The sequence below is a fragment of the Macaca nemestrina genome, chromosome 7, assembly GCF_043159975.1.
Source record: "Macaca nemestrina isolate mMacNem1 chromosome 7, mMacNem.hap1, whole genome shotgun sequence".
Lineage (NCBI taxonomy): Eukaryota > Metazoa > Chordata > Mammalia > Primates > Cercopithecidae > Macaca > Macaca nemestrina.
Window position 1 is genome coordinate 167775449 of NC_092131.1, and position 21151 is coordinate 167796599.

The window sequence follows — 21151 nt, forward strand, 5'->3', positions numbered from 1 at the left end:
AACATCTGGTAACCAATTCCGTTTTTAAAGTACCTACTACCATGGTTTCCGTTTTCTTGACTGTATCCTAACAGAAAAAATAGTACAAAGGGATCACAAATACAGAATAAAAGCTAGAAAGATAGAATGATTAATATTCACAAATTTTAGAGTAATGGATGGATAGTTTCATTGTAATTGAAAGTGCGGAGGATTTCTGTGAATTAGTATACTTTTAAAGCATTATTTCAATGAATCCATGGCTGAGCACCTCCTCTAATCTAGGTGCCGCCATCGGCCATAACAAGAAAAGGAGAATAAACCCTGGATTACAAGGCCTTCCCTTCAAGGCTGGTCTTGTTTATTTCTGAATGTCTTTACAGAGAACTCAGTTCTGATTTTGCAGTTTTATGTTACATGCATAGGACAGAAAATAGTGACTAGAGAAGCTCAGATTTCTAGCATGTCTGTTGAATAAATAATACTATTTTCAACTTTCTTACTGCTTTCATCTTAGGATCTACTATACTAGTCACTAAATCTAAATACTGATCTAAAATACTAGTCAACCTTCAGAATACTCCTGTACTATGCTTATGGGTGATCTTTTTCTGAGGTTTACTGAGGGGAAAATCTGATGAATCGTAGACTGCCAAGCAAGTTCCCTGGAAGATGCAGATCAGACCAAGGAGCAGCCTTTTTGCCACAACAGGTAGTCTTGTTACTGCTTCAGGACTGCAAGAAGGAATAAATGAAAATGTGTTCATGTATGTGGCCTTAAGACTGTCACACAGAATTTGAAAAGTGAGAGCTTATCCTTGGAAAAAGAAAAAGGCTAAAGGCTGGTAGACACAAGAGATAGGACTGGACACTTGGAGAACAGGCTGATATCTTCTTAAATGCTGGGCAGAATTTTTAAAAAATCTATGGTCTGTTTTTGCTAAGTAGACCCTATATACTCTTCTTAGTAACATGCCCACATGGAAATAACCATCAGTCTCAGATGGAAAGAATGAGAAATCATCTAAATAGAGATGCAGAAAAGATTTAGCAGGATGAAAAGAACTGAACAGCACCAAGAGATGGGTGATATATAGTTCTGGAATTATACATTCAAAACACAAGCTGGTGAGACATTTAGAGAAAGCACTTTTGTACGCACTGTCTTCAGCCCTCTGCCAGGAAAGTCGTCTAGCCCGTGAATAAAAGCAATGTTTCGGGACAACCAAGGGTCCTTTATCATTTCCTGTGTTCCTGTGGGACTTCCCTAGCCTTTGGATTCCTCACATTGCTCACTGCTCTGTGTCTCAAGCCTTGTCTCCTTGACATCCATATGGATTAGCTTTCTGGCTCCCAATTTAGCTCCATTTCCTTGATTGTGACAACTTTACATATAGGTATGCTGCCATTTACATTCTACATGGCTCCTCACACATGCGTACAGCATCCTTTAATTCATTTCTTTATAAAGCTGAAATTCAGTGAGTTCCAACCACATGCTAAGGACTGTGCTAGGTGCTAAAAATTAGTAGTGAGCAACACACTGATTTTTAGGAGTTTATACATTGAGAGGGACTAAAATATTATTTAAACAAAAATTATTGGCGTAAATGTCATGTAGAAAAACATAGAATATGTGATGGCAAATAACAAAGTTCCTTTTCTAGGGCTTCAGATACATTGTCCCAGAGGTGTCACCTCTAGACTAAAGCCTATGGCTATTGAATATGAAGGGACATGGGGTGGAATAGAGTGGCGAGGACTCCTGGGTACGTGCCTTGTGTGAAATTCTGAGTTAGGAAGGATCCGTTCTCTCTGAGGAATGAGTGTAGGCTAATGCCACTGGAGCAGACTAAGCATGAGGTAGGAAGACTTCATCTTGCTTTCCAAGAGGACAAATGCCTGGGTAGCAGAAAGGAAAATGAAGGAAAGAAAATGGATTCAACTGCTGATTGGGACCTGGGGACAATTAGGTTGAGGGTGTGAGGAAAGTGATGGCCGGCATGGCTCCATATTTTTAGATGAAGAAAGGACATCTGGGCAGCATCTGCCTGATGTTGGCCAAGCCTATGATATACAGCAAACAGGTGCCCAGTTTCATCTGTCAAGAATAATATAAATGTAGCAACACTGTTCCCCTTGTCACATATTTGTGAAAGTAAGAGAGAGTGTGTGTGTGTGTGTAAGGTATGGAGGTCAAGAAAAGGCTGCTATCATGCTCTCTGGGTAGTTTTTGAGAGAGGAGGAAAGACCCAGGAATTAAAATGTAAATGAGATACATAATCATGGTGAAATTAAAAAATGGAGTAGGAATTAACCATGAATTAGATCCTTAAGGCAGAATGTTCTGGAAGAACATGGAGAAGATAAACAGCTTAGCTGAGTTCTTGATTACATACAGAAGTGAAACCCTTGCATATATACAAAATTACATTAATATTAGAAGTCTTTTGGTGTGATTAAAGTCAAAACATTAAACTTACTGAGCATATATGGAATCATTATTTGAAATTTTTGTATATTCAAATTATAGTTGTATTATTTTTCTGGATACAGTTTTATTAAAATGAAGACAAACTTAAAACATGGGAATATTGCCTGGAAAGTAGAATCAAATATGCAATAAATTTCTAGAAATTAACAAATGGTTTCATTTACATTATAAGCAATTATTGATGTATAGCCATTAATCTTTTCATTTGTTTTCTGATCTTATAAACACTTCAAATAATATTCATTTTAAAACTTTTTAATTGATTCAAAATTAATCTCAATAATGACAACAATTTTTGGATAAAGTTTATATAATCATTATTATTATTAAAAATGAAAAAATCCAACTATATAAGGTGAAACCTTTATGGAAGACCACAAACTTATTCAAGCATATTTTTGCTTTGTCAAAAAATTTATCCCTTAATGTCAAACAAAAGATTATAGAGCTAAATAGTACTTTTCTATGAAAAGAAAACAATGACAACAATGAAAATAAAAATCAAGACTTAAGAAAGAATAGAAAACCTTAAGGAATATAATAGTGACAGGCAATTTTAGCATTAATTATGTAATCCCTTATTTAAAGTTAAACATAGCTACGACAAAACTGAAACATTCTCTTGCTAAATGTGATATGCCAACTGAACAGTGAGAAAGTTTCCCTTCTAAATAGCTTAAACTTAGCCTGGAAATGCAGATTGTTGGTATTTTCTCTACCCTCCAAAATTGTGATAATGAAATCTTTTAGTCTTCCCATTTCTGTTATACATAAATATGATAAAACGAGAACAAGAAAATATGTTTTCATTGCCTTAGGATGATGCATTTGAACTCAGAGTCTTCATATAATTATCATATTATCAGAACTTCTACAATGACGATAGTCAATACTAAGAGCAAAAGTTATCCTAAAGTTCTTCCATAACAAAATGTGTTATTAGCAAAGATTTATTTAACAGTTTCAAAGTATTTTATAGTCTAAAAATCACATACATTCACACATATGTATTATTTGAATAAATGCCTAAGAAAATGAAACCACAGTTTAAAGAAAACACATTTTTAAATTTTAAAGCAAAGATCATTTATAGCCGTAACTAAAATATTAAATACCTCTTAAGTGTGTCTAGGATTCATAGGCAAAGCAGACATGACTCCTGATGGATTTTGTTTCTTGACAATTTTTGCTCACTTGAAATCCCTAGAAAATATGCCCACCGGATTAACAACAATTTTAGAGTAACTTATGAATTGGCTTTTAGGTAAAGTTTCTGAATATTCATTGTTGAGCTACCTCCTGCTCCACACATAAATTATGATATAAATTGTTCTAAATGTAATATATATTATTGTTACATGTGATCAAGTGTCACACACAAATATCTGTTCACCTCATCTGCATGACTGAATGGCAGAAGTTTTAGAGCAGCTACCCCAAAGCAGCAATGTCAGCCACCTTCTCCAATCTTCCCTACACTTCTCACAGATCTCTCATAGATGACAGTATGCCCTTCACCAAGATCCATCCTTTCTTAATTATATGGAAAACCTCAATTTCATAACCCATGAACAGAAAGGGGAAAAATCTCTCATTCTTTTACTCTCTACAGTGCCAAATATACTGTTTGATTTTTCTCTTTCTGCCTCTCTGACCCTGTTTTCCTGTGTCTTTTTCTTTCTCTTTTCTCTTTTTTAGTGATCGGGTAATTACTTCTGGTCCATACTATGGCCTCTTTTCCATAGTTTTATTTTCCAAGTGCTCTCTGCATTATCAGTTCCTCTCCCTCTCTAGATTACACCAATTCTCTATTTTTTAGTAGCTTCATTTTGGAAACACCAACAGTGGCATTTTTATGAACACAGTACATTTCCGTACACACACACACGCATATCACACACACACACACATACATACACACCTCACACACACACATACATACACACCTCTGTTTAAGACCTTGAAACCCAGAAAATTCTAAAAAAGTAGATCAGAGGTGTACTTCCTTTCAACAAATTCAAATTTTGGCCAAAAATATCTTTTTGTGAATACTTTGTAAATCTCTACCCTCATCTACTGAAAATTATGCATAATGTTTCCAGTTGTGTTGAAATGCTTCAGTATAGGGTAGCATTTTTTCCTATTTTTAGTTAAGAACTGAATAGAACCCAATGCTGAGAAGGAGTGACAAATGAGATCCCTTCCTGAAGCAACTACGAGGGGAATATAAGGTCCACAGTATAGCTCGTTTTTGAAATATGATTAACCATTGAATTACACTAATCTCTTTGTAAAACCCTGCATTATGGTAGCATGTGCAGTATTGGAAATTTAAGAAATATATGTAATTCTTCTATACACTTAGAGTTTTTAGTCCAGATGTCAAATGATAAATTATAAATGCTGAGTACTAATATTCTCCCTCCAAATTGCATTAAAAGTACTCTGCAGCATAGGAAATGGAAATTTTAATTCACTAGTCTACTTATAACTTCAAGTTAATCTTCTCATAAAATTGTCTGTCTTGGATGGGGAACATCACACACTGGGGTCTGTCGTGGGGTTGGGGGTCGGGGAAGGGATAGCATTAGATATACCTAATGTAAACGATGAGTTAATGGGTGCAGCACACCAACATGGCACATGTATACATCTGTAACAAACCTGCACGTTGTGCACATGTACCCTAGAACTTAAAGTATAATAAAAATAAATAAATAAAATAAATAAAAATAAATAGTAAAAAATATTTACAATATCTTTATGCACAGGTAGTACATTTATAAAAACAAAATACCTACAAATAGAAAAAAATTGTCTCACAAAGTATATTTACACATCGATTTACTAAACTGAAATTAGAACGTTTGTAAGAATTGATATACGTATAAAAATATTGATTATGTATAATTAGCTTTTTTATTATTGATAGCATTTTTTAAATTAGAAGAAAAAACAAGGTTTATTATATTATGAAAAGCCAGCAGAAACATGCAATTGTGAGATTATATCCTTAAATATTCACAGATGTCCTGTTTCTATTTTATTTACCCCAGTTTCTTTTTTTTTTTTTTTTGAGACGGAAGTCTCGCTCTATCGCCCAGGCTGGAGTGCAGTGGCTCGATCTTGCCTCACTGCAAGCTCCACCTCCTGTATTTACCCCAGTTTCTTAACTTAGTAATCTTGAACTCAGCAAATATTTATATATGGTGGCCATGTATCATTTACAATACATAGTAAAAATCACTGATAATTTGAATGAAGCATTGCAGGAAGTATCCTAAACAACACTAGGGAAAAAAATGTATTGTTAATATATTGAAAATTACAAAAGAAAATCTATCCCTGTTATGCTAAAATAATGAAATTTGTTCTTTGTAATTTCCTAAAAGTAGATGGATAAAGTAATTTACAAGTTTTTGGTTAGTATATTATTTAACTTATTTTTTGTTTTTTATTTTATTTTTTTTAATTTTTTTGAGACAGAGGGTCTTTCCATCGCCAGGCTGGAGTGCAGCCTATTTATGATCTCAGCTCACTGCAACCTCTGCTTCCCGGGTTCAAACGATTCTCCTGCCTCAGCCTCCTGAGTAGCATGGACTACAGGCATATGTCACCACGCCCAGCTAATTTTTGTATTTTTAGTAGAGACAGGGTTTCACCATGTTGGCCAGGATGGTCTCTATCTCTTGACCTTGTAATCCGCCTGCCTCGGCCTCCCAGAGTGAACTTACTTTTTCAATGTGAAGCAATCTAACATATAGAAAAGGGAAGCACATAATATTCTTTCCACTCACATTTTAGTGATGCCTTCTCATTTTCAGCAGAGCAATGCTTGGAATTTTATATGATTGGGCATTTGCACTTTATAGCAATAAACTGATCAGTTGGTGGGGTGCTGAGATAATATGTGCTAATATTTCATTTATACCATACTCAGGAGGAAAATTATTGGAGACATGTCAGCTTAAGTGTGAAATACATTCATGGTCAGAATACAAAAATCACAAGCACACATAAGGCATTTGGCATAAGCTTCCTGACCTAGCTTTGAAGTGTTACAACATAGATTATTTGCCTCCAATTCAAAATGTCTCTTCCCTTAAATTAGGGATATAAATGGAACCATATTTTTCAGTGCTTGAGAAAGCATCCTTTTAGAGCAATGGTATTGAATTAAGAAATTCTGGTTCAGAATACAGTGGAACTTTAGTGTTCCATGGAAAACCCTTCAACATTTCTTATTTATGTATGAACTCAAAATCAATCCTGTATATTCAGAGAATATGGCTGAGATCTTTTCCACCTCAGTTGGCTTGATTTTCTAGGCATAGATATACTATTGCTTAGGATCATAGAAAGAGCACTGGGGCAAGGGTCAGGAGAGCTGAATCGTAGTCCTTGATTTGACATAGGATGTGGGATTAGCCTCTATTTTCCTATCTGTAAGTACCTTTCCTTTCTTAGAGTTGTGACTATAAGGATTTTATTTTTATTTTTTTCCAACAGAATTATATAAAGTTTTAATTTCTCATCTCCTCTTTCCACAAACATATAAAAACTAAATATTGTCCCTCAATGATCTTGTTAATGCCCCTTTCTTTTCATTAATTTTATGGCCAAATTACTGTTGTTCCTGGGGAAAAAAATAAATGACAAGAGCAAATCTCCATCATTTTCAAGCCCCATAGGTAAATAATGTTAGCAGTTTGGGATGGATCCTTTCAGAAATTTTCAGTGTACATATATCTTCATTATATGGTGATGAAATTATTCTCTACAAACTCAATTTCTGCTCTTCTTTTTGTAATGCAATATTTATTGACCACATTTATATTAGCACATTCTTTATAACATCTGCGTAATATTCCATGGAATGGTCATTTTCTAGTGTAGCTAATGAGTTTATATTAATAGACTTTTTTTGCTATTATAAATAATACTGTAATAAGCATCCTCATATATATTCATCTAGATTGATTCTTAGTGTAAATTATTAGTGGTGCCATTGCCAGATGAAAGGAAGTGCGTGTTTTAATTTGCCAGATATTTGTAATGGCTCTTCAAATTTTGGACCTATTATAGTCTCACAGGTAGTGCTTTAGCATGTTTCTTTCCTTTATCTTTGCCAAAATTGAATGTTTTACAACTAAAATTTTTGTTACTATGATATTCTTATTGTTTCAATTATCATTTTTTAAACAGTTATGATTGAGGTTGGACATTTTTCACATGTATGTTATCAACATGCTTTTTCTGATTAACTCAATAATTTTTAGTAAGTTGTCTGTATGCTGTGATTTCATTTTTACCACCTACTCCACTTTGCAAATAAAAAAATAATGTATTGTCAATATGGATAATTTGGAAAATGTACAAAAGTTAGCAAAACAATTGAACAGGAAGCTGAAGAAGGAAGGAAAATGCTGCTATCTTGATAAAGTGAGTCAAAAAAAATTCTATTGGATTTGGTGACTCGCAGGGTGATCCAAAGCCTAGAATCTTACCACAGACCCAATCAATCACCAACTACCACCAATTTCTTCTTCTAATATCTCATATTATCTCTCTTCTCAGCCCTTTGTGCTCACCGTGGTATTTGATTTCTGATTATTCTTTCTCCAGATTAGCCCTACTTGCAACTTCCACATGCAGTCTTCCACAATGCTGCCAGAGCAACAGCTACAACTCTGTAACTGAAGGCATCGCCCTCCTGGGCTCTCCATATTGTTTATCATCTTTGACAGATAAACTAGATGAGCTCTTTTTACAACACTCAGAGAATGTTTTGAATTCACATTTCTGCCATCTTACCTATTTGAATGAGTTCCCTCCCCCCTTGTATCAAATATTTTCTCTGATAATAATAAATTGAGTTATTTGTAGTTCCTGAAGAATTTCGTGTTCTTATAACATTAAATTTTTGGCCGGGCGCGGTGGCTCAAGCCTGTAATCCCAGCACTTTGGGAGGCCGAGACGGGTGGATCACGAGGAGACCATCCTGGCTAACACAGTGAAACCCCGTCTCTACTAAAAAAATACAAAAATCTAGCCGGGCGAGGTGGCGGGCGCCTGTAGTCCCAGCTACTCGGGAGGCTGAGGCAGGAGAATGGCGTAAACCCGGGAGGCGGAGCTTGCAGTGAGCTGAGATGCGCCACTGCACTCCAGCCTGGGTGACAGAGCGAGACTCCATCTCAACAAAAAAAAAAAAAAAAAAAAATTAAATTTTTTCCCACACTATTTGTTATAACTAGTTTACCTATTATTTCTGCCTTAAAAAAAAAAAAAAAAAAAACTCTGAATTTCAGATCAGACATTACTTTAGGTGAAGACTTTCCAGTCTGACTTGCTTTACCTGAGATAGGTATTTATTATTTCCTCATCTCACAGGACTTTGCAAATCCCACTATTATGGTAGATAGCATGTTAAAATTTAAATTGCTGGCTTGCATGTCTGTTTTTCGACTCAGTGTGAGTTCATTCGCGGTAGTGATCATGTCTTTGGTTCTTAACAAAAGTGGTTTTCTTTGGATTTTCCTGAAGCAGAACCTAAGAGAAGAATTCACATAAAAATAATTTATTAACAAAGGACTCCAGGGTAGATAAATAAGGCAACTAGTGAAGTAGGGCAAGGAAGACAAGGAAGTCAGGCAAGAGTGTGATCGCCGTGCAAAGCCCAAGAACAGCCTTTAGCCTGATTCCACAGGGAAACTTCCGAGTGTAAACTAAGCTTCAGAGCTATTATAATCCAGACTATGAATCTGGGGCTTTTGTCAGTATCTTTCAAAAGCTTAGTGGTTAGTGGAAATCTCAAGGGGATATAAACTCCCAGGCACTTCACACCGTTTTTAAGCAAGCGCCAAGTAGCTCCAGTAGCTGAATGGCAGTTCTCCAAAGGAAAAAGAATCATATAGGCACTCAATAAATTTTGAATGGCTAACTGGTGGGACAAATGGATAAATGACAAATTATGCAACATGGGATTGCTTAAAAGACAACAGGGGGACATTGAAGACTTCTGATGAAGACAGTGGTACCCTCAAAATGTTAAATTGAGTAGATTAGTTTGCAAGCATTGAGTAGAATAGATTAATGGAAGGAAAGTCTAAAGGCAGGAACAGTATTTAAAAGAAAATTGCCATGGTGATAAAGACCTGTTCTAGCATGGAAGCAGCCATATGCAAAGTAAGACATGCCTTGGATGCATACTGCAAATGAAAATTTAACCATTCTTGATGACCGTCGGCATTTGTGAAATAAAGGAAAAGACAGAGTGGGGGTTTTGTGCTCAAGTGACAATGGGATTGCTTACAGAAAAGGAAAATCTGAACACATGCGGAGTTGAGTTATTAGGATAGGCTGGGGGCAGAGATAATGTTAAAAATTCAACTCTAGATGTGATGAGAGTCAGTAGGGACAAGCACACATATATATAGCAGACATATTGGAAAAGTGGGACTTGATCTTGAAAGATATGACAGATTGGAAATATGGATGTGAGATTTAGCATTTAAGACAGGAGAGCTAAACATGGAATGGGGAGAGGGAACCTTTAAAACAGAGGTTATGGAACAAAGATATTGAAGAACAGGACTATGACAAATGTCATATGGTGATACAGAAAAAGAGGAGATAGGAAAAGGTAGAGGAGAAACAGCACTTAAATTCACACTGCATTCTTAACTTACTCTAATGACAATTTAAGCTGTTATAACTTTTCCAAAAAACAATTTGACAATAAATACCAAAAATGTTTTAATATTTGGATATTTTATTCCAGTAATCCTACTTTAATCTCAATAATACTAAGAAATCAGCTAGAGATAATCATGTTAGCAACAGTATCAAAATAGTAGTCTAAATGTCGAGCAATAAGAGAATATTATTATAGAACCAAAGGGTAAAATCTTACATAATCATTACAGTCTATGATTTTAGACACTATTTAATGCATAAAATTATTTTATAAATATTGTTTGAAAAAATAGGCTATAAAATATATAAACCAACATTACTAAAATTTATTTTGTTTACGTTATGTACATATGTGTAGATATGGATAGATATGTACACAATCTCATTTAGTGTATATAATTTATACACTAAATATGAATGTTGACAATTGTTAATTATGGTTGTCTTTTTTTTTTTTCAAATTTTTCCAATTGAGCATGTTAGTTTTTATGTTTTTTGTGTTTTTTGAGAGAGGGTCTCTGGCCGGGCGCGGTGGCTCACGCCTGTAATCCCAGCACTTTGGGAGGCCAAGATGGGCGGATCAGGAGGTCAGGAGATCAAGACCATCCTGGCTAACCCGGTGAAACCCCGTCTCTACTAAAAATACAAAAATTAGCTGGGCACGGTGGCGGGCGCCTGTAGTCCCAGCTACACGGGAGGCTGAGGCAGGAGAACGGCATGAACCCGGGAGGGGGAGCTTGCAGTGAGTGGAGATCACGCCACTGCACTCCAGCCTGGGAGACAGAGCGAGACTCCGTCTCAAAAATAAATAAATAAGTAAATAAAAAGTGAACTACCATATGATCCAGCAATCTCACTTCTTGGTATATATGCAAAGGAAAATATCTCAGTACTTGAAGAGATATCTGCACACTCCCATGTTCACCGCAGTAGTATTCATAATAGCCAAGATATGGAAACAGACTAAAGTATCTGCCAACAGATGAATGGATGAAGAAAATGTGGTATATACACAGTACAATATTAGCTATGAAACAGAGGAAATCTTACCACTTGTGACAACATGGGTGAACCTGGAGAATATTATGCTAAGTGAAATAAGGTAGACACAGAAAGACAAATACTATATGGTCTCACTTATATGTGGAATCTAAAGACGTCGAATTCACAGAGGCAGAGAGTAGAATGGTGTTTGCCAGGGGCTAGGAAGTTGGGAAAATGAGGAGAAATTGGCCAAAGGATATAAACTTCCAGTTATAAGATTAATAGGTTCGAGTGATATAATGTACGCATGGTGACTATAGTTAATGACACTGTGTTGTATAGTTGAAATTTGCTGAGAGTAGATCTCAAGTGTTCTCACCACACACAAAAAACCAGTAACTATGTGAAGTGATGGGCATTTTAATTAGCTTGATTGTGGTAATCACTTCACAGCACATAAACATATTAACTCATTATGTTGTATACCTTAAACATATACAACTTTTGTCAATTATATCTCAATAAAGCCGGAAAAAAATAGGAGCAAAACATACATCTCCTATAATTCAACCTTGATGCCTTGCTCCAGGTGTAATGCACTTGACCCCTTCCCAAGATCTATACTCCCAGCTCTCTGGGTTACATGTCTTTTCTGAAGTATTTCTCTTTTTTTCCCCCTCATCTCTATTTTCTTATGCTTTATGTCATTTTCCTGAAATGCCTATCTCTTCCTTCTTTGTTTGGATCACTGTTTGTCTGACAGTGTGTTCCACAAAAATCCTGAAACAACAGCAACAACAACAATAAAACCAAAATACCAGCTCTTAAAACTAGAAGATTTTTAAATATTGTATTACGCAGCAAAACTTGACACAACTTGAACTCATTTGGTGGCAAAACCTGATCTGGAAATATGGGAGGCAAAACGTGGTGCTGTCCAGTGCTGGAACAGGTGTGACTTTAAAACGGCATACATGTCACGTTATCATTCTCAAATCCAAATAAATAGAACTCTAAATTTTGCAACATAGATGTCCCCAAATGCTCTGTGTAAGATTGAATATACACTTTGTATTGTGTATTGCACTTCGTAATGATTCATAAATATTGTCATGTAGAGTGCCAAGCCAAAATATGTGTGATGTAATGTACGCATGGTGACTATAGTTAATGACACTGTGTTGTCATGGTTTTATAAGGCTTTATAAGGCTCTGTCAATTTCAAACAACAGATAAAATACCTATCTCATGTATGGTGCTGGAATCTAGCCGATATAATTATGAATACTGGGATATTTTTACGCCAAGAAGTTTCCAGTCTTCTCATGACTAATGCCCACACAGATGATAAGAAAGACAGTGACAATCTGATGAGGGTTGTATGTAGAATAAAAGTGATAGCATTGGGATAAATGTATAATAAACACAGAGTAAAGTTCTGTGATATTATAAATTAGAGTAGGTAGTTTTAGAGTTTTCAAAGTAAGAAAAGTAATACATTAAGGAACATATTTGCTTAGAGGAAGTATGATTCATACCAGTGTGCAAAAAAAACAGAAAAATAGATAAGCAATTCAGATGATCTCAACTTTATTAGTTTTCTAGGAAACACTCAGTACATGATATAGACTGTAGTAACAGTCTGAAAAGTTAAAAGAATGTAACCTTAGAAATAAAAAATTGCAGAGTGCAGAATCCATTTCCTGTTTTCTGCAGACTTGTCTTGGAAAATTTGAAGTATTCATTGTGCAGAGCATGTGGTTACATTGAGGTTACCAGTGTTGATGCTACTGAAAGAATGGCCTTTAAAATTGCCTCACAGCTTCACAGGACACAGAATACGCCTGTCTGTACTTCAGTTTTTGAATTTAAAAAAAAAAAAAAAAAAAAACTTCTAGAAAACTAGTAGTTCTGACTAACGCTCTTCCGTGCAAGTTGTTTTTCTAATTTAGTCATAGTTATTGGTATTTTCCCTTTTGATTATATGCAATTTATCTTACCATTGTACCCTGGGATCTGGATTTGGAGTAAAACACACATGAATCCAGTGTTAGAGCAAACACTTAGAACGAAAAGACTTTAGAGCTGAGAGCCAGGTTGAGGCCTCGGGTCAGATCATTAAAGGTTGCAGTTTTATTTCTGGAACAATGTTTGTACTTTTTATTTACTTAGTATGTCCACGAAATTAAATATGTCTTTTAATTTAAATAAATTTATCATACTTAACTTTAATATATCTTAAAGTAATCAACTGAGTTACTACTTCAAGCCATCATGTTTATTATTAGCCTGTGTCTCTGCCATCACTTGCAAAGTTCAGTTAAATGCTTACCATCTAATGACAGCAAGGAATATTCATGTAGATTTTTAAAATTTACTTAAAATTATGTCTTTTAAAATTACATCAAATTATTTCTTTTCTTTTTTTAATTATGTTTTGAAAATATCTAACTGTGTAATATCAAAAAAAAAACCTTTTTTTTTTTTGAGACAGGGTCTCTCTCTGTCACCCAGGCTGGAATGCAGTGGTGAGAGCATAGCTCACTGCAGCCTTGAACACTGGAGCTCAAGCCATCATCTGTCCTCAGACTTTATAATTTGGGATTACAAATGCATGCCACCAGGCATGGATACTTTTTGTTGTTGTTGTTTTGTTTTTGTAGAAACAGGGGTCTCACTATATTGCCTAGGCTGGTCTCAAACTCCTGGCCTCAAGTGATCCTCCCACTTTGGCCTGTTTTTGCTATTTTTGAAAGTTGACTGAACTTAGTTTAGTTAAATAATGAGCCAAATCAACCAAATGCTGTTCATAAATAGAGAGAAGTAGGCTAATTCATTTGAAAGAATAAAAAAGAGTGTTTGTGAGTGGGTGGGTATATAAATAACTTGAAGGTAAATAACAGAAAATCTGTTTCCTTGAATGCAGCCCATTGTACCTGGCTCTCCGTTGTGTACCTGGACCCTGCCCTTCATCTTGGGTCTCCTACCTGGAGAAAACTGCATGCACCGTGACGCCACTAACTTCCACTAGCTGGAATCTGCCTTTCCCTCCCCACTCACTTTCCTTCCCATCTCTACCCCCAGTTAAATCCCTAAACTTTGCTGATTAACCATTTAAACATCCTTTTAATCCATCCATTTTTTCACTTTCACTTTTTCACTGCTAACTCTCTCTATGAAGCCACCTCACCTTTTTCTCAGAATGTCAGCTATAATGGCCTAGCTGATCTCCCACTCATTCCAGGCTTATATCTGCCCAAACTGCTCTCCACTCTACCCTGTGCTGTTTCCTAAACAACAAATTTTATCCTGTTGTTTCCCAACTTCAAACTCCTCAATGACTTGCAAATGCTTTCAGCATATAGCTGAACATGATATGTCTCATTTTATTTCTGTAGCCTCCCTTTTCATTGTATATTTCATTGTACATTACAGTCATACTTCGAATTCCTTGAAGTCAGGGAAATTGTCTTATTCAATGTTGTATTCCCAGAACCTAACACAGTGTTTGCTATGTAGCAGGTTTTCAAGATAATTTTTATTTTAAATTTCAGTTTGATGAGTTTAAATCAGATAAATATATGACTTTTTGGCATCCTGAGTCTATTTCTATTCTTGCATTTTAGAGTTTAAGTAAGCTTAGGCTACTGTGAGAGTTACTTGAGAACTATTATCCAGATCCTCTGGAGGTTGAAATACTGGTAATAGAAGCATCCGGTCCATTGTCAGTTCGAACCCAAACTGGCAGATAGAGATACTTGCTAATAAAGACCAACTCTTGATACTCCAAAAGTGGCAATCGGCTGGGCGCGGTGGCTCACACCTGTAATCCCAGCACTTTAGGAGGCCGAAGGAGGGTGGATCACCAGAGGTCAGGAGTTCGAGACCATCCTGGCCAACATGGTGAAACCCTGTCTCTACTAAAAATACAAAAATTAGCCAGGCATGGTGGTGCATGCCTGTAATCCCAGCTACTCGGGAGGCTGAGGCAAGAGAATAACTTGAACCCAGGAGGCAGAGGTTGCAGTGAGCCAAGATTGTGCCATTGCACTCCAGCCTAGGTGACAAGAGCGAGACTCCGTCTCAAAAAAAAAAAAAAAAAATGGCAATCAACTCTTCATTTCCAGAATTAATATTCCAAAAAATGTTTGCCAGTGGATGAGAACAGATCTGGTACTGTATTTTATTCTGTATATATTTCCTTGGACTGCTGTAACAAATGACCACAAACCTGATGACTTCAAAGAGCAGATACTCATTCTCTTGCGGTTCTGGAGTCGGAACATTTGAAATGAAGGTGTGAATAGGAATGGCTCCTTCTGAGGGCTCTGAGGGAAAATCTAACTCATGCTTCTTCCCTAGTTTTTAATGGTTGCCAGCAATCTTTGGTACTCTTGCCAGTGGCAACCTAACTCCAACCTGTCTCCATCTATACACGCATCTCTCCTGTGTGCCTGTGTCTGTCTCCAAATTTCCCTCTTGTAAGAACGTCAGTCATACTGGATTTCAGGTCTTTAGCAATGCAGTGTAAATTCATCTTAACTTTATTATATTTGAAAATGTTCTATTTTCAAATAAAGTCACATTCATAGAGCCCAGGTAGAAATGAATTTTGGGGGGATACATTCACTTCTACTTTTTTTTGGTGAATATAAGGTAAAAAGAGTATAAAAAATAAAAGTAGAAAACTATTTTTAACATGGGATGAGAACATTATTTTCAATGAATCATGTTTGCTAAACTATTTTAATAAAAACAAAATCAAAAATTGTAATAAATGTTTAACAGCTAATTAAATACAGGATCCTGAATCACTGACTGACAGAAATATTCTCTCAAATTAGAAATACAGAAATGATCAAGTGTAATTTAATATATATTTTTCTGATATATGGTCATCCAATATCAGCACTAGGCAATCTCCTACATGTGCCTTTCCTTAAAAGTGATGGTAAATACTAATAAAATATGCCTTATCAAATGGAATTATTTTGTGTTCATGGAATTCAAACAATTTTTGAATAAGGACTTTATCTGGCAACTCAGGAAAACCATTTTTATTTCTTCATTTAGAAGAGGAAATGGAAATATTGAGTTATAAGAGAAGATGACTTTTTTAAAAAGCCAGTCTTTACATCATGAATATTAGAAGCTGTGACACTCCCCTATGATGAAGCACTTAAACATTTTAAGAGTATTCATTCACAATATTGAGATATCAATTTGCACTTTTTGGAAGGCAAAAGTTAAACGAAGTGCAATCTTGGAATAATTTAAAATGAATAGCAGAAGTATTGTGAATGGACTGAAACATTCAACAAATATCTATTTAGTACTGACTATGTGTGAGGCACTGTTCTGTTTGTCGGGGATAGTGCAGGAAACAGAGGGACAAAAATCAGGTTCTCTTGCAACTTACATTGCCCTAGTCATGCTGAATATTCTCCACCTGCTCCTCTGGCTCCACTTCTCATACTTCAGTGAGCTTTGAGCTCTGGCCACTGACTCCTAAGTACTGCTTCACTTTCTATAATCTGGCTTGGTGTTGGTTTGACCAACAAAAGACAAAGAGCAGATCAGAGGTTGGAGGAGAGATCAATCTGAGTGTGATTTCTCGTGATCCTTCCCTGCTGAGGCATAGATTGGTAGTGCCTGATTTCTGTTACTTAAGGCCACATCTAATAGGTTCAAGTGTCTATTTCTTACTCTTGCTCCTTTAGACAATGGAAATAGCTTTAGTCCATCTAGCTTTTTACTAACTTGTGAAGTTCTTGAAAACTGCTTACGTATTTATAAATAGCCATTTTGTTAAATTCTCTTTAATTATCCCCTTTGAATATGCCTTCTGTTTCCTAAATAACCTTACATGATGCATAGGGTTAGAAAGGAAATACAAATACATTAGATATTTGAAAAAAAGACATTTTAGCAGATGCTATCAGCAACCTATCCATATCTCCCTGGTTTCCACCATTCTTGGGTATGCTCCCTATTGATAACTCTTCAACTGAGCGCTCTCTTTGGCTGCTACAGTTTGCCAGGCTTAAAGATAAAGCAGATGGGGCATGTTAGAAACTAATGCATTCCTTCCACTTCCTTCCCCAAAGCAGCTGTCAACCAATAACTACCAGATAGTGTGGACCAAATTCTCAGCTTCTTGGAACCTTGGTTGGAACTACTCTGGGTCATATTCACCCAATCCTTCTGAGTTTCCTACTGAGCCTAGGCACCTGGTGCCCGCAGCAGTACGCTGCTTGATAACAAAACTTTATTGGCTTCCTGTCTTCCCTGCCATATTTTTCCACTCCAGTGTTGCTGATTCCTAGGATTACCTCCACAAATACACATTCTCTCTCACACACACTCCTACACATGCCATACAAACACTACACAAACACATTCTTGTGCAATCGATAGTAAGATCTGGAAGGTTCTGAGGAGAGGAGACATGCACACTTTTTAGGCTTCAGTGGGCCCACTCTGGATATTGTGTGGACAGAGATTTGAAGGGTTGTGAGGGCAGCCACACTGAGACTCTTTAGGGAAGTTAGTTCATCTATAGCACTCGTAGACCACTGCAAGAATCTAGAGGAAAGATGATGAGGGATTACATCTTTGCCATGATGCTATGATGAGACTGCTTTTTAGATCATCTGATCAATATATATATATATATATATTTTTTTTTTTTTTTTTTGAGACGGAGTCTTGCTCTGTCGCCCAAGCTGGAGTGCAGTGGCCGGATCTCAGCTCACTGCAAGCTCCGCCTCCCAGGTTCACACCATTCTCCTGCCTCAGCCTCCCAAGTAGCTGGGACTACAGGTGCCCGCCACCTCGCCCAGCTCATTTTTTGTATTTTTTAGTAGAGATGGGGTTTCACCGTGTTAGCCAGGATGGTCTCGATCTCGTGACCTCGTGATCCGCCCGTCTCGGCCTCCCAAAGTGCTGGGATTACAGGCTTGAGCCACCGCGCCCGGCCTGATCAATATTTTTAAAAATACATTATGTATCAGTTTCTATACTAGAAGTTAGTAGGAAGGATACTGTCCTCATTTTAGACGTAAGGAAATTGAGATTAGGAAAGTAAAGTAAAATATGCAAATTCTCAGACACAGAGCCCAAATCTGCCCAGAGCTTTACCCTCTCCACCACATTGTCAGGAAGGTTGCCATACACTGGACTGAGTAGAGAGGTAAAGGCGGAAGACAGCCTGCAGTGAACTGACAGAGAAAACTACATAGGGAAGTAGAAATAATGACCATAGACAACACCTTCAGGAAATTTAGCAGAAAAAACATACGGGGTAACTGAAAGGCATGAGGTAGCTTTTTTGTTTTATTTTGTTTTGTTATTTTCCTCTTTAACCTGGGAGAAACTTATGCTTGTTTACATACCTAGCAAAAAGACACATTAGAGAAGACACTTGATGTTACATTAATGAAAGGGAATAATGGATTAAGGCACGCTTGGTAGCAAAAAGAAGTTAAAATATATCTAAGAAAAGTTAAATCATAAATAACTTATAAGTATCTACAAATACATGTTTATTATAAAATATTCAAATAAGAGAAGTGTACGGGAAAAAACGCCTATGCCCACATTCACCCCATTTTCTACAACCCTCAGTGTTATTGCTGTCTTTAAAGTAACCACACTTTAGTGTGTACCTCTTCAAATATTTGGGTGTATGCATATATGTTCAATTTTTAAATAAAGTGGGTCACAACAATGCAATGTTTTTGCAATTTGCTTTTTTTTACATAATGTATCCTTGGCTTTCTTCCATATCAGTACACGTGAATCTAATTATATTCTTCTTATTAGTTTAATTATAGCATCAGCTGCATAATTATACTACTTTAATTATCAATCACATTTTAAATTTATTTATAATAAGCTTTCAATTTTAAAATAGTTTTAGATTTACCAAAAAATTACTAAGATAGTACAGAGACTTCTATACAGTCCACATCAAATTTCTCCTATTATTAACACTTTTCATTAATATGGTACATTTTTTACAATTAATAAATCAATATTGATATATTACTAACTAAAGCCCACACTTTATTCAGAGTTCCTTAGTTTTTCTCTAGTATCCTCTTTCTGTTCCAGGATCCCAACCACAATAATATATTCCATTTGGTTGTCATGTCTCTGTGGGCTCCTCTTGGCTGTGACAGTTTTGCCCGTCTTCATGTTATTGATGACCGTGATAGTTCTGAGAAGTACTTGTTAGGTATTTTGTGGAATGACCCTCATTGGGATTTGACTGATGTTTCTCTCATGATTAGACTGAGGTTATGTGTTCTGGAGAAGACCACAGTGGAAAAGTGCCATTTTTATCACACCATTTCAATGACATATTATCAACAAGGCATATCGCTGTTGATTTTCACTTTGATTACTTGGCTGGGGTAGTGTTTGTCAAATTTCTCCACTGCAAAGTTACTCTATATTTTTTTTCAATTTTCATATGGTATATGGGTCAGGGTTCTCTTAGAGGGACACAACTAATATGATAGATATACATATATATAAAGGGGAGTTTATTAAGTATTAGCTGACATGATCACAAGGTCCCACAACAGACTGCGAGCTGAGGAGCAAGGAGAGTCAGTCTGAGTCCCCAAACTGAAGAACTTGGAGTCCAGTGTTCGAGGCCAGGAAGTGTCCAGCACGGGAGAAAGATGTAGGCTGGGATGCTAGGCCCGTCTCTCCTTTCATGTTTCCCTGCCTGCTTTATATTCGCTGGCAGCTGATTAGATTGTGTCCACCAGATTAAGGGTGGGTCTGCCTTCCCTGGCCCACTGACTCAAATGCTAATCTCCTTTGGTAACACCCCACAGACACACGTAGGAATCAGCACCCTGCATCCTTCAATTCAACCAAGTTGACACTCACTATTAACTCTCGCATATGGCAGTCTTTGGAAAGAGGTCCCTAGGCACAGCCCATATTTAAAAAACAAGGAGTTATGCCCCATCTCACTGAGGGCAGAGTATCCACATAGCTATTTGGACTTCTTCAGAATATTTATCTATTTTTCCCATTTATTTATTTATTTACACATCATTTATTGTTAGTATAAATTCATAGTTATTTATACTTTGAGTTATAATCCAATACTACTGTATTTTTTTCTGTTGCTCAAATTGCTATAGCTTTTGTTGAGAACTCCTTCAGTTGATTTCTTTGTCCCTGGCATATTCCCATCACTGAGTGTTTGGGGGTATTTTTGTTTGTTTTGCTTTGCTTTGCTTTAGCACTTCCTTACTTAAGTGCTCCCATCCTCCCCACCCTCGGAGAGCTTGTAATATTGTTAGATCCTTTTGTCACATTCTGCATTCTATCCAAGGATGCCCTTTACCTCTAAATAATTGTTTTCTTAATTCCTTTAATTTGTGTGTGTGTGTGTGTGTGTGACGGAGTTTCGGTCTTTTTGCCCAGGCTGGAGTGCAATTGCGCAATCTCGGCTCACTGCAACCTCCGCCTCCCGGGTTCAAGCGAGTCTCCTGCCTCAACCTCCCAAGTAGCTGGGATTACAGGTGCCTGCCACCACGCCTGGCTAATTTTTTGTATTTTTAGTATAGACAGGGTTTCACCATGTTGGCCAGGATGGTCTTGATCTCTTGACCTTGTGATCCGCCCACCTCGGCCTCCCAAAGTGCTGGGATTACAGGCATGAGCCACCACGCCCGGCTTTTAATTTGCATATACTAAGGAATACTTTTTATGTTTTATTTTTTTATTTTATTTATTTATTTATTTATTTTTGAGACGGAGTCTCGCTCTGTTGCCCAGGCTGGAGTTCAGTGGCGCGATCTCGGCTCACTGCAAGCTCCGCCTCCCAGGTTTAAGTCTTTCTCCTGCCTCAGCCTCCCGAGTAGCTGGGACTACAGGCGCCCGCCACCGCGCCCGGCTAGTTTTTTGTATTTTTAGTAGAGACGGGCTTTCACTGTGTGAGCCGGGATGGGATGGTCTCGATCTCCTGACCTC

At 36.8% G+C, this 21151-nt stretch overlaps 1 protein-coding gene across 4 annotated transcripts in view; it reads left to right on the forward strand.

The window, feature by feature from the left end:
- The window catches only part of LOC105463639 (lysophosphatidylcholine acyltransferase 4), a 129864-nt gene that overhangs the window by 22385 nt on the left and 86328 nt on the right, over window positions 1-21151 (forward strand). The window lies entirely within an intron of this gene.